Source organism: Dromaius novaehollandiae, chromosome 1 (assembly GCF_036370855.1).
Source record: "Dromaius novaehollandiae isolate bDroNov1 chromosome 1, bDroNov1.hap1, whole genome shotgun sequence".
In the NCBI taxonomy this organism is placed as follows: domain Eukaryota; kingdom Metazoa; phylum Chordata; class Aves; order Casuariiformes; family Dromaiidae; genus Dromaius; species Dromaius novaehollandiae.
In genome coordinates, this window is record NC_088098.1 from 42,225,325 (window position 1) to 42,235,248 (window position 9,924).

The window sequence follows — 9,924 nt, forward strand, 5'->3', positions numbered from 1 at the left end:
AGAGGGATAGACTTTATTCCAGCAATAAAGAAGGAACACCAAGAGCAAATTACACTAGGAGAAGCTGAAGTGAAGGGCATGCATCAGTATGTTAAAAACAAGCAATCTAGAGTTGAGAAAAGTTTTCTTGGTGGAGCAATTAATCAAAATCAAACATTACAAGCCAGAAATGCTGACCTCAGAAGGAAGCGTAACATAGTATAGGACATACTAATATATTCACCATGGAAGGCTGAACATGTGCCTCGTGTTATGCCGCTTGGTTACAAAATCTGTATGGTTGCGTTTGTATTCAAAACTCAAATTACGCTTTCTCCTCTTCCTTTCCTTATCCTGTGTGCCCTGTCATGGCACGCTGGCTCTTTGGGGACGCCGCAGTCCTAGCGCGCAGACGAGCCTGAAGGTAACGTACAAGGAAGCATTTTAGAAGGGCAGAAACATTCGAGCAGGCTTTCCAAAAAGGTGCAAGAAAAAACATTAACTCAGTCATATTTCCCGAATACTCACTTCTTTTGAATATATTTCCAGTGACAAGGAGTAAGCACATGGACTTAATTTAATTAAGTGTGTAGGCATTTCTGTGCAGTGCTTGAAGATTAAATTTTTGTTTATAAATGTATGTTGGTTTGTGTGCATTTGAGCACAAATTTATGCTTAAAAGCATTAAAGGTTCCCTTTGAAGAAACAGATATGGAAGCCGTGTGTAGTGCAAAAAATAAATTTTTTTGATTTGACAGAACTTGTGAATAACCCTGTGTTTTCTTGCATTGCATACTGGTCCCTTATCTGTTGACTTTCTATTTTATACAGATTTTTTTTTTGTTTTTCTGAAACAGTGGATCTGATTGTATGAAACAGTGTTCCTGCAGCGTCTGAGTAGCTTAAGTCACAGGTACAACAGTATTGTGATATACAGAAATGGAAATTGGCTTTGACAGCTGAACTTGAGATCAGTTTTGATTTCAAGAATGATTTAAGCAAGGTGAACAGATTTGCAACCCAGCAATGCAGTGGTTTGCTGTACTAAGTAATCCCAGAATGGAAAGAAAACTTGAGTGACTTTGTTTCTTCTCTAGATTTTTTTTTCCTGTCAGCAAAGCATTTTTTGTCTTATCCTGGAGAAATAGATTTTATTTTTTCTTTAGTTTTCTTGAAAACATATGTTTCTGTTTATCCAGCATTTTTCTTTATTACAATGAGAAATTAATTTTATATAGAATTGATGTATTTATTATTTTGACATGTTGGTTGCAACAACCATAAGGTTCTTCACAGTACATCAGTGTGTATAATAGTGTACAGTTTCTTTTGTTAAATAAATTCCCTCTTCTGGTTTGTATCCACTGTGCAAAGCCAAATGTTATAACAAAGAAGTCACTTTTGAACACCCTCGGTTTCTGGAATTCAGCATTGTTCTTCCTGTCATGGCAATGAATACTTTTACATGACACCATAAATATATAGGATGCTAGAGAAAATGTCTTCTTTCTGCTGTACTATTGAATTTTTTCTTCTTTTCAATCACCATCATTTTGCAGAATTATTTTTGTCCTTCACTACTCCTTTATGAAACGAAGTGTTTAATAGTTGGATGAAAAAATAAACATATTATTAATAACCGCAGAGAGCTCCATGAATGGTATCAATCTCTTAACATTCACTGAAAGAGCAAAGTTAGTGATTTTGTCATAAAAATCTCTTCTCTTAATTGCTGTTTCATGCTCTGCAATGCAGTTCCTCTATGAAGTTTGTGTTTGGCAATCCATCCTTTTAGCTATATAAGTATAAATCAGCGTGTGTATCTGGGGGGTTTTGTTTACAGAATATCTGTCTAGACTATCAGTTGAAGGAGTCTTTAGGATATTCTTGCATAGGATTGTTTCTCCTATTGCTTCTCTTTTTTTAGTTTTATGAATAATTTAGAGGCTAGAAGACGAACTGCTTCCCCTGAAGCTAAAGGCAGAGAACAGTTTTGGGGGTGAATTGAGCTTATATATCAGTTATGTGCCTTATATCCCAAGATGTTAAAGAAAATAAAACCTGTTTTGCTTTTTAGCTACTACATCCCATTTGGGTCTATACTTTACCAAGTAAAGGCTTGATGAAAAGATTCATGAAGTGAAAATCTTGTCCACCTTTTCTGACTGTATCAGCTTGTCTAATAAGTTCAATCTAAGGAGTGCAGATGGGTCAAAGGAAGACCCATCACAGCAAATTCTTCAAATGGACTAAACTTTTCTTTGCATTTTATTGACTAAAAAAATCACCACCATACATTTTCTTGCTGATTTTCAAAAGCAAAACAAATGAAACTACCTAAATGAAAAGCTAAAAAAGGGTATAAACTCTTCCAAGTTGCTTGTGAGTACCATGCACAGGTTTCTATTGCTCATCTAACGAGATTATAGTTGGTTTATAGTCGACTGATACAATATTCTAATAATAACTCGGTATCAGGTAAATGGGTTTTGCGCTTCATCATGCTGAAGAAACCCTTTGTGTATAAGTATATATATACACATACATACATATGTATAGAGAGGGAGACCCTATTGTCCCCTATCACTGCCATTTCGATAATCTTCCTTCTGTCAGCACTGCACATATTTACCCAAGTAATTTGAATAGTTCATTTACTGGAAGGTTTATTGTGATCGATGAAAAACTTTTCGTATGAAAACATTGCTCTATTTGGCATGGTAAGAAGAAAAAGAGGCCAAGCCATGTAAAATCAGACATGTATTGCTCAAAAATTTTGCAGTCTCTCAGTTGCAGTATATAAATGTCAGTTAGAAGTGACCATATACAAATAGATTTTGTTTGACTCAGTGAAGCTAGTGATTTTGAAAAGAAAAGGAATCCTAGGCTCTGCAAATAAAATTGTTAATGTTTATATTTACAGAAAAATTAGTTTATTTAAATGCTTTTTATATTGATCAGTGTAATAGTACTTGTTGAAGATCTCTGGTTTTTTGCTGTTTATTTGCCTTGTTTTTTTATCATAATTTCAATTACAGTGCATTTTTTAATTAACTGTTTATAAATTGAGGTATATTTGATATACTTAATTTATCTGAGAAATGACTAGTAAAAGATGTCATCAAGCAGATCACCTTTTTATATTTCTTTTATTCTGAGGGAAATTTAGGAATAAGTACAAGGAAGGAGAAAGCTTGTGTTTGCACTTAGTTTTAGCTTTAGCTTTGCACTTTTTACCTTTAGCTTTCTCCTTTATTAAACTCATAATAAGCTGTACAAACCCCACAGCATCCACAGAAAACCAAAGTATGCTTGTGGGCCCCAGCAACTCCAGATGAAGCTGTAGACACATATCGTGCATGTTTCTGTGTGAGATGCATAAAATTAGGAAGCAGGATCTTCATGGCACACTTAAGCCAAATACAGTGCATCAGGATGTTCTGCCATAACTTTGCTAATCCTGAAATCAGGTAAGTCTATCCAAGTCTCAGAATCAAGGCTTTCTCTGAATTTAATGCATAGACTAAATAAAACAGCTGGGCATACCTGGAATACTTAGTAGGATATAATACACTAAGTCTCAGAAAAGAGTACTGGCAGGAATTATGTCAGAAAGTTGTTTTTTTCTTGAACTGTGACAGCCTAGGCCTTTTGGTGTGCAAAGTGTAAAGATAACCTTCTAATGGCTGGTGTGTGCTTAAGTTCTCTGATGCCCTTGGCTGATAGCTTGTTGCGTGTCTGTGAAGATGTGATCATGCACATGCAAGATATGCTTAGAACAGACTGTAACCCTATTTCTAAGGAGGGAACATGCTTAAATGTCAAACTGGTGAAAGAAGAAACCCTGTACCTAAAATAAGTGTCAGAGGCAGGCAATGTTCAATCCCTCGTCAAAGAAGTTCAAGCCTTAAAAGCTTGCGACAGGCCTGTGATCACAACACAACAAGACCAGAGCTTCCTCAAAACAGGGTTTACTAACACGGGTCTGTCCTGGGGCTTCCTATAATAGTGATCTGGTTTAGGGACCTGAGCAAAGGCGTCAGCCCTGAAAGGTTCAGAGGCATGTAAGGCTGTGAAATGATCTTATCGGCATAGAGAGCTTCCCGTTCAGAAAAATGCAAACTCACAGGGGTGTTTGTTTACACACCATCATTGACCTAGAAGCAATTTTACGGAGGCAGGTCAGTGAGGAATAATACTTGTCCTAGATGTTCCTAGATTCTGCTTCTGCTTGGAAGAGAAAATGCTTCTGTATAAAAAGGGATATGAAAGGGGAATTACAGTTTTGTTAGCTGTAGATTCATTCCAATGGAAAACCCATTCAACCTCTTCACACATTCTTTGTTTAAAATAATTAAAAGCAATGGGAAATATCAGAATTGATGTCTCTTCTTCCATCCTGAATTTATTGAAGTATTATATGTCCCTTCAGGATGTATTATTTCCAGCTGTGACACAGAGTCAGGAAGACTCCCCAGAATGACGGTTTCTTTATCTGAGAAGAGATGATGCAAGTATTCAGTCCAGCGTGAGTATTGTGGAGGAAGAGGTGGGACGAATTTACATTGTTCCTATTGGTAAACACTTGTCTAGCACACCAGTTTGAGATTTTTTTTAGGGGGAAGAGCTTAAATGGTGAAATCAGAACCCAGCTGACAGCAGCAAATGGCCAGGCAAGAAAACACCTCTCTCGGTTTGGCCTTTCGCAGAAGTATAGGACAAGAATCCCTCGCGGTTCTCTTGTGCGATGGACTTTGCCTTAGGAGAGTAAATGTCTGACACTAAGCCAGTATCTCAAGAGGGCTTGCAAACAAGTTGTCTGTTTTTTTGATTAGAAAATCTATGGGCACCTAGGGCTATGCTGTGTTATGATCTTTTTGGACTCCCTTTGGACCATTAAAAATCCATAAGGAAGGGCTTCCAGCTAGAATTTGAATCTTCTACAACTTGACTTACATTATAGGCCACCATTATATGGACACCAAAGGCCATGCCACAGGTAGTGGCTGCTGCCACCCAGTTTCCATTATGGTTTTATGGTTGCCAGGGGGGTAGCCCAAACTCATTACTGAATGAGTCACTACTGATAATTAGTCTACGCAGATACCGTGAGCAAGCATACTTTGCCTTTTCTATGGCATTCAGAGTCTATTTACCCTAGGAGGAATCACTCAAGACAGCAGCAAGTGAGGAATATATCTGGCAACTGTTAGCCAATGATCTCCCATGTCCTAAAAAAAAAAAAAATTCATTTGAAATCAGGAGAGTGAGATCTCTGCTATTCAGATAGCAAACTCCAATAATAATCTAAAAACAGCCTTACGTATCTTTCACAAAGTCTTTGTAAGGTAAATGCTTAGTTTATTCATTTGTGTAAGAGTACAAGTTAAAAAATAAAAAGTCTTGCTCAACAATGAAGGGGGACAGATTTTGGGGGGGAAAGAAATAAAAAAACAGGTAGGCATCCTAGTCTTTCTCTCAAATATTTCATTACTTTTTCTTTTACTGCAGAGTGGGGGAAATACCACTGGAAAGGATACATAGGGACTTCGAAAGAATAAATTCTACTGCACATACCTTTGTAAGATGGACAAGTGTTAATTGACCATAGGGAGAAGCTAAGCTGAGAGAAGCAGGCTGGGTCTTGATAGTCCTCCAGTGAGCAGTCGGTGAGGCAGGAGAGTGAAGCAAATTCAAGTTGGTAACCATGCATGGATTTCATCCAGCCTATTTAAAAAATATAATATGAAAAAAGACCACCCATCTTGATTACGTGAATTTCTTGCTTTGCAGAAGTGGAATTCCAGTGACTTCATTAGGCCTGACTGAAACAAAATGCCAGGTGATAGAGAAACTGGACCAAAACATTCCGAAAGCATTTATAAAGAAAGAACTTACAAATTTTAAAGGCCTCTTATTCTGTTTCATACATTATTATCTTTCAAAGCTGTGTGTTAGATCAGACATACACCTGAACCGACTCTCCTCATGTGCTAGAGAATTCAGTTATGTGTTTGCTGGTTGTCTTTCCCCACACACAGCCCCAAAATCAAAAAATAGCCATAACAGCTAAACGAAAATCAGGGGAAAAATTCTCCATCTCAACCCTATCTCTAAGGAAAAAAACCCTGTATTTTTAAAAGAGTATTTGTGAAATTTCATGCAAGAGCAGAAGTCATTTTAATTCAAGTTTTGATGAGAAATCAGTTCAGTTAGGAAAATTGTCATGATGTAGCATGTGGGCTTTTTAAGCTGAAGTTCAACATGAACTGCAGAAAAAGTAAGCATGTGCTGGTTCAATGGAAAAACAAAGGGAGGAACAGCTTTTTAATAAAGTAATTCTTTTTTAAACTCTGTCCCTGGGGCCAAGTCCTGCTACTTTAGGAGGGGAAAAAAAAAGTACTCAGGGAGTATGGTAAACTGTTCTACAACTGATTGCTTTGTCTCTTTTTATTCCCTTATTGCAATAATAATGGGTGATATTTGGGTTATCAGAAATTCTGGTTGAATGGGACTGCATGTCATTTTTTGGCAAATCCCAATTTGTTACATCCATCTTGGCTACTTCCTACTTTAATTTTCCAGAAGTGACAAGATGAAGATATCATCTTTCTAACTGTTCTAGCCCTAGTCTTCCCATAACCTCTCTTCTGCCTTTGACTATTGTCCCTGCTTGCCCTGCTATATTCATTGCAGACAGCGCTATCCTGAGAGCAGTGGTTTGTTTCTTCTGCTTGGCTGTAAAGCACTCTGTGTTCTAACAGGACTGTATAAATAAAAGTAACTAGTTTTCTGCCTCATACAGGGAACTATAAGTAAGAATAACAGGGAATGCCAATCTAACGTTTAAATAAATTACTTACTTGTAGGGTTAATATATTTTTAATATGCACCTCCTCTTTTGCCTCTTAAATGACAAGAAAAGGCAGTAATACTGAAAATGTAAAATTGCCTCATACATTTAAGATCAGAGAGACTCAGGAAGCTGTAGAGATGATAGATTGCCTTATACTGGATAAGCAGCATCACTTGGTGTTGGGTTTCTACTTTTAATTCAACGTTGGGAATGACATAACCATGCTCTGTACCTCTTAAGGGGAATTGTACAAGTTCCAACCATCTGTTAAATTAAACATTAGTGATTATTATGAACATGTAGAGCAGACCTGTTACAAAGGGGACGATAACTCTGTGCATATAACTATGAGCCTACTTGATTCACAAACTTGGATACCAACTTAGAAGAATTGAAGGCTTTTTTTTTTTTTTTTTTTTTAGGGTAGTCTCGCTCGTTGCACACTTCAATGGTAAGAATGGTTTGCTCTAATTCTTCTATATTAGATGCAGTATATCCTGTGTTTGAAATAATGAAATGCTGGAAAAGGTTCACATAGTTATGTCTTTTAAATAAATGGTTTAATATGCTGATGCTTTTGTGGGAGTAATTTCCTCTGCCAGCTGCTTCTGTCTTGGTGGTACTTTGAAAGTCAGGGGGGGCAATAAATCAGACTCTCTGGAAAAGAGAAGTTTTGATTACTAACAAATTCCAAACACAACAAGGCATAGCACTATATGTGGCAAACCTGGAAAAAATAAACAATCGTATTACTTCAAGCAGGAAACTTTTCAAGGGTCATCCTGCTTGCAGGCCTCTTCCCATTAAGCCGACAGGTCTGGTTGCCTTGCAGTTTCTGCAGAACTCTAGTTTCTATAGTTCTTCCAGACAATCTGTCCCTACTTTTCAGCTGCTTAGCTTGTAAAAATGTAGTCCTGTCCCAGCTGAAGCTGATATTTGTTTTGTCATTGATTTGAGTGACTAAAACTTCATTGCAGAAATTTTTTTGGGACAAGGACTTGTTCACATTTATACATTGGTTCCTCCATTGATTTCTCTTGCATTTTCTTGTATTTTTCTGGCACAGTAGAAATAATATTCTCGTGATTCTCTTACATACTCTGTTCAGAAACTCTTACAGCAAAAAACCCTCAAGTACACTCCATTTTTTTGTTAGGGTCTACTGCCTTACCCAGGAAAAGTGAAGCTGTGTTACTAAGAGCATCGAGACAGACAAGCTACTTCAAAACATCAATGCTGCGGCAGAGCCAGTGCTAGTCGCTAACTCAGTGAGTTGTTGGTCTGCAGTGCAAGGTCATATTATCAAATTATAACAGGGACTCTTTTCAAAGGGGATTTTTTTTCTTGTATGTTTAGGAAAATACAATTTATTGGAAGCTATATGCCCTCCAATAACTGGAGAGCTTCTGTTATTATGGCACTGGACTATCCAGCTGAGAACTAATTCATGTTTTAGTTTGTCAAGTGCACGATTATAATTATTTCAGTGCTGTACTGAATGAATGTTAAAGCCTGATAAGAAGGTGATCTCTCTGTCTTTCCTGTGTATAATTCCTCCTCCCCACCTGCAAAAAGCATTATTTCTGGTCGTTTTCAGTACGACCTCTCTTAGGATGGACTTTAACTGTGCTTCACAGTCCACTGAGCAATGTTGTTTGGAAATTGATTAAAAACTGTAATTATTGTAGCAGGAACATAATCATGATTGATAGGATGAAGCCAAGTAATCAAGGGGAGGGAAAAAACAGACTTAGCCTAAATTTATTTTTGCTCTAGCAAAATATAACTGAAATAAAGGGCTGTAACTTACAAAAGTTAGGTGGGGTTTTTACTGGTGTTTAAAACACAAAAAAAGGTGAAAAATAAAAATACAAACCCCCTACAGTAAATCCCAAATTTCCAGGAATTAAGGGGGTTTCTGTTATATAGAGTTCATATTAAAAATGGCTGATTCTAGGTGATGTAAAGTGATAGCATAAAAAAGATGAGAGAAAAATTGAAAAATCTTCACTGTTAACTTTGTCAAGTCCTGTTATAATAAATTTTGTATGTTAGTAATTAGTTTTCTTTGTCTCAGAACTGTCTCTTAATCAACTGGCATTAGTTGGATTCACTGCAATAACAACTGCAATGTTAGGACTGAGCTTCTGAAGATTGCTAAAAACTACAAATTTGTTGATGCAATTGCTTGAATTTAGCTTCAGAATAACAGAGGGAATCCTTCACATTTTATCACAGAACCTGGCACTATTCAATGCAACTATTCAGTGCCATGCTGGTGGTTGGTGTGTGTGTATATGTATGTGTATATATGTATATTTTTATATTTAATGCATTGTTACCACATAGCATAACAAGTCCCTTGACATGGAGACACTATATCTTATTGTTAATATGAGGACTTTACATTAGGTGTGTCAATGGCACATGATTTAATTGGACAACAGGGATTTTCAGAAGCATGTCAGATACCATTGGGGAATGAGAGAGAGAGAGAGCCAGAGTGTCACTGAAGCAATTTTTGTATTTTTAAACAGCCAGAAATTAGTATTTGAAGATGGGAGTAGAAGATACCAAAAGCTACACTATTTGATTCCCCAAAGGTGCAAAGTAATAGGAAAACATTGGTTTTGCAGGGATCATATCAGTGAAATAAAGATAACAATAATAGAATAATAGCATTTTATATATGTATGTTTTCTGTCTTTCTTCATTATAGAATGATTAAATTCTATATGGCCTTCTGTGAACAATTTTTTTTTTTTGAAATCTTGATACTTTTTTTGTCTTGCATGAAGTTAACATTTAAGGAAAAAGGGAACCAAAATGATTGATCAATTTTCTCATGAAACTGGGAAAGAATGGACATTTCTTTCTGTCCTAATTTCACTTTTCTCAGTGACTGGATTCTTGTAGTTACTTTAGGCTCCACCTTCCACATCACAGCTGAGATTCACAGCACACTCACCTGATTTTTCGAAGAATATCATCTCCCTCTTCTTGAGTAAGTCTTAGCTTGTTTGCCAAGCACTTTTTGCCATGGTACAAAAGCCAGTACTAACCAGTCACCTGGAAGATTCCCCTTTCAC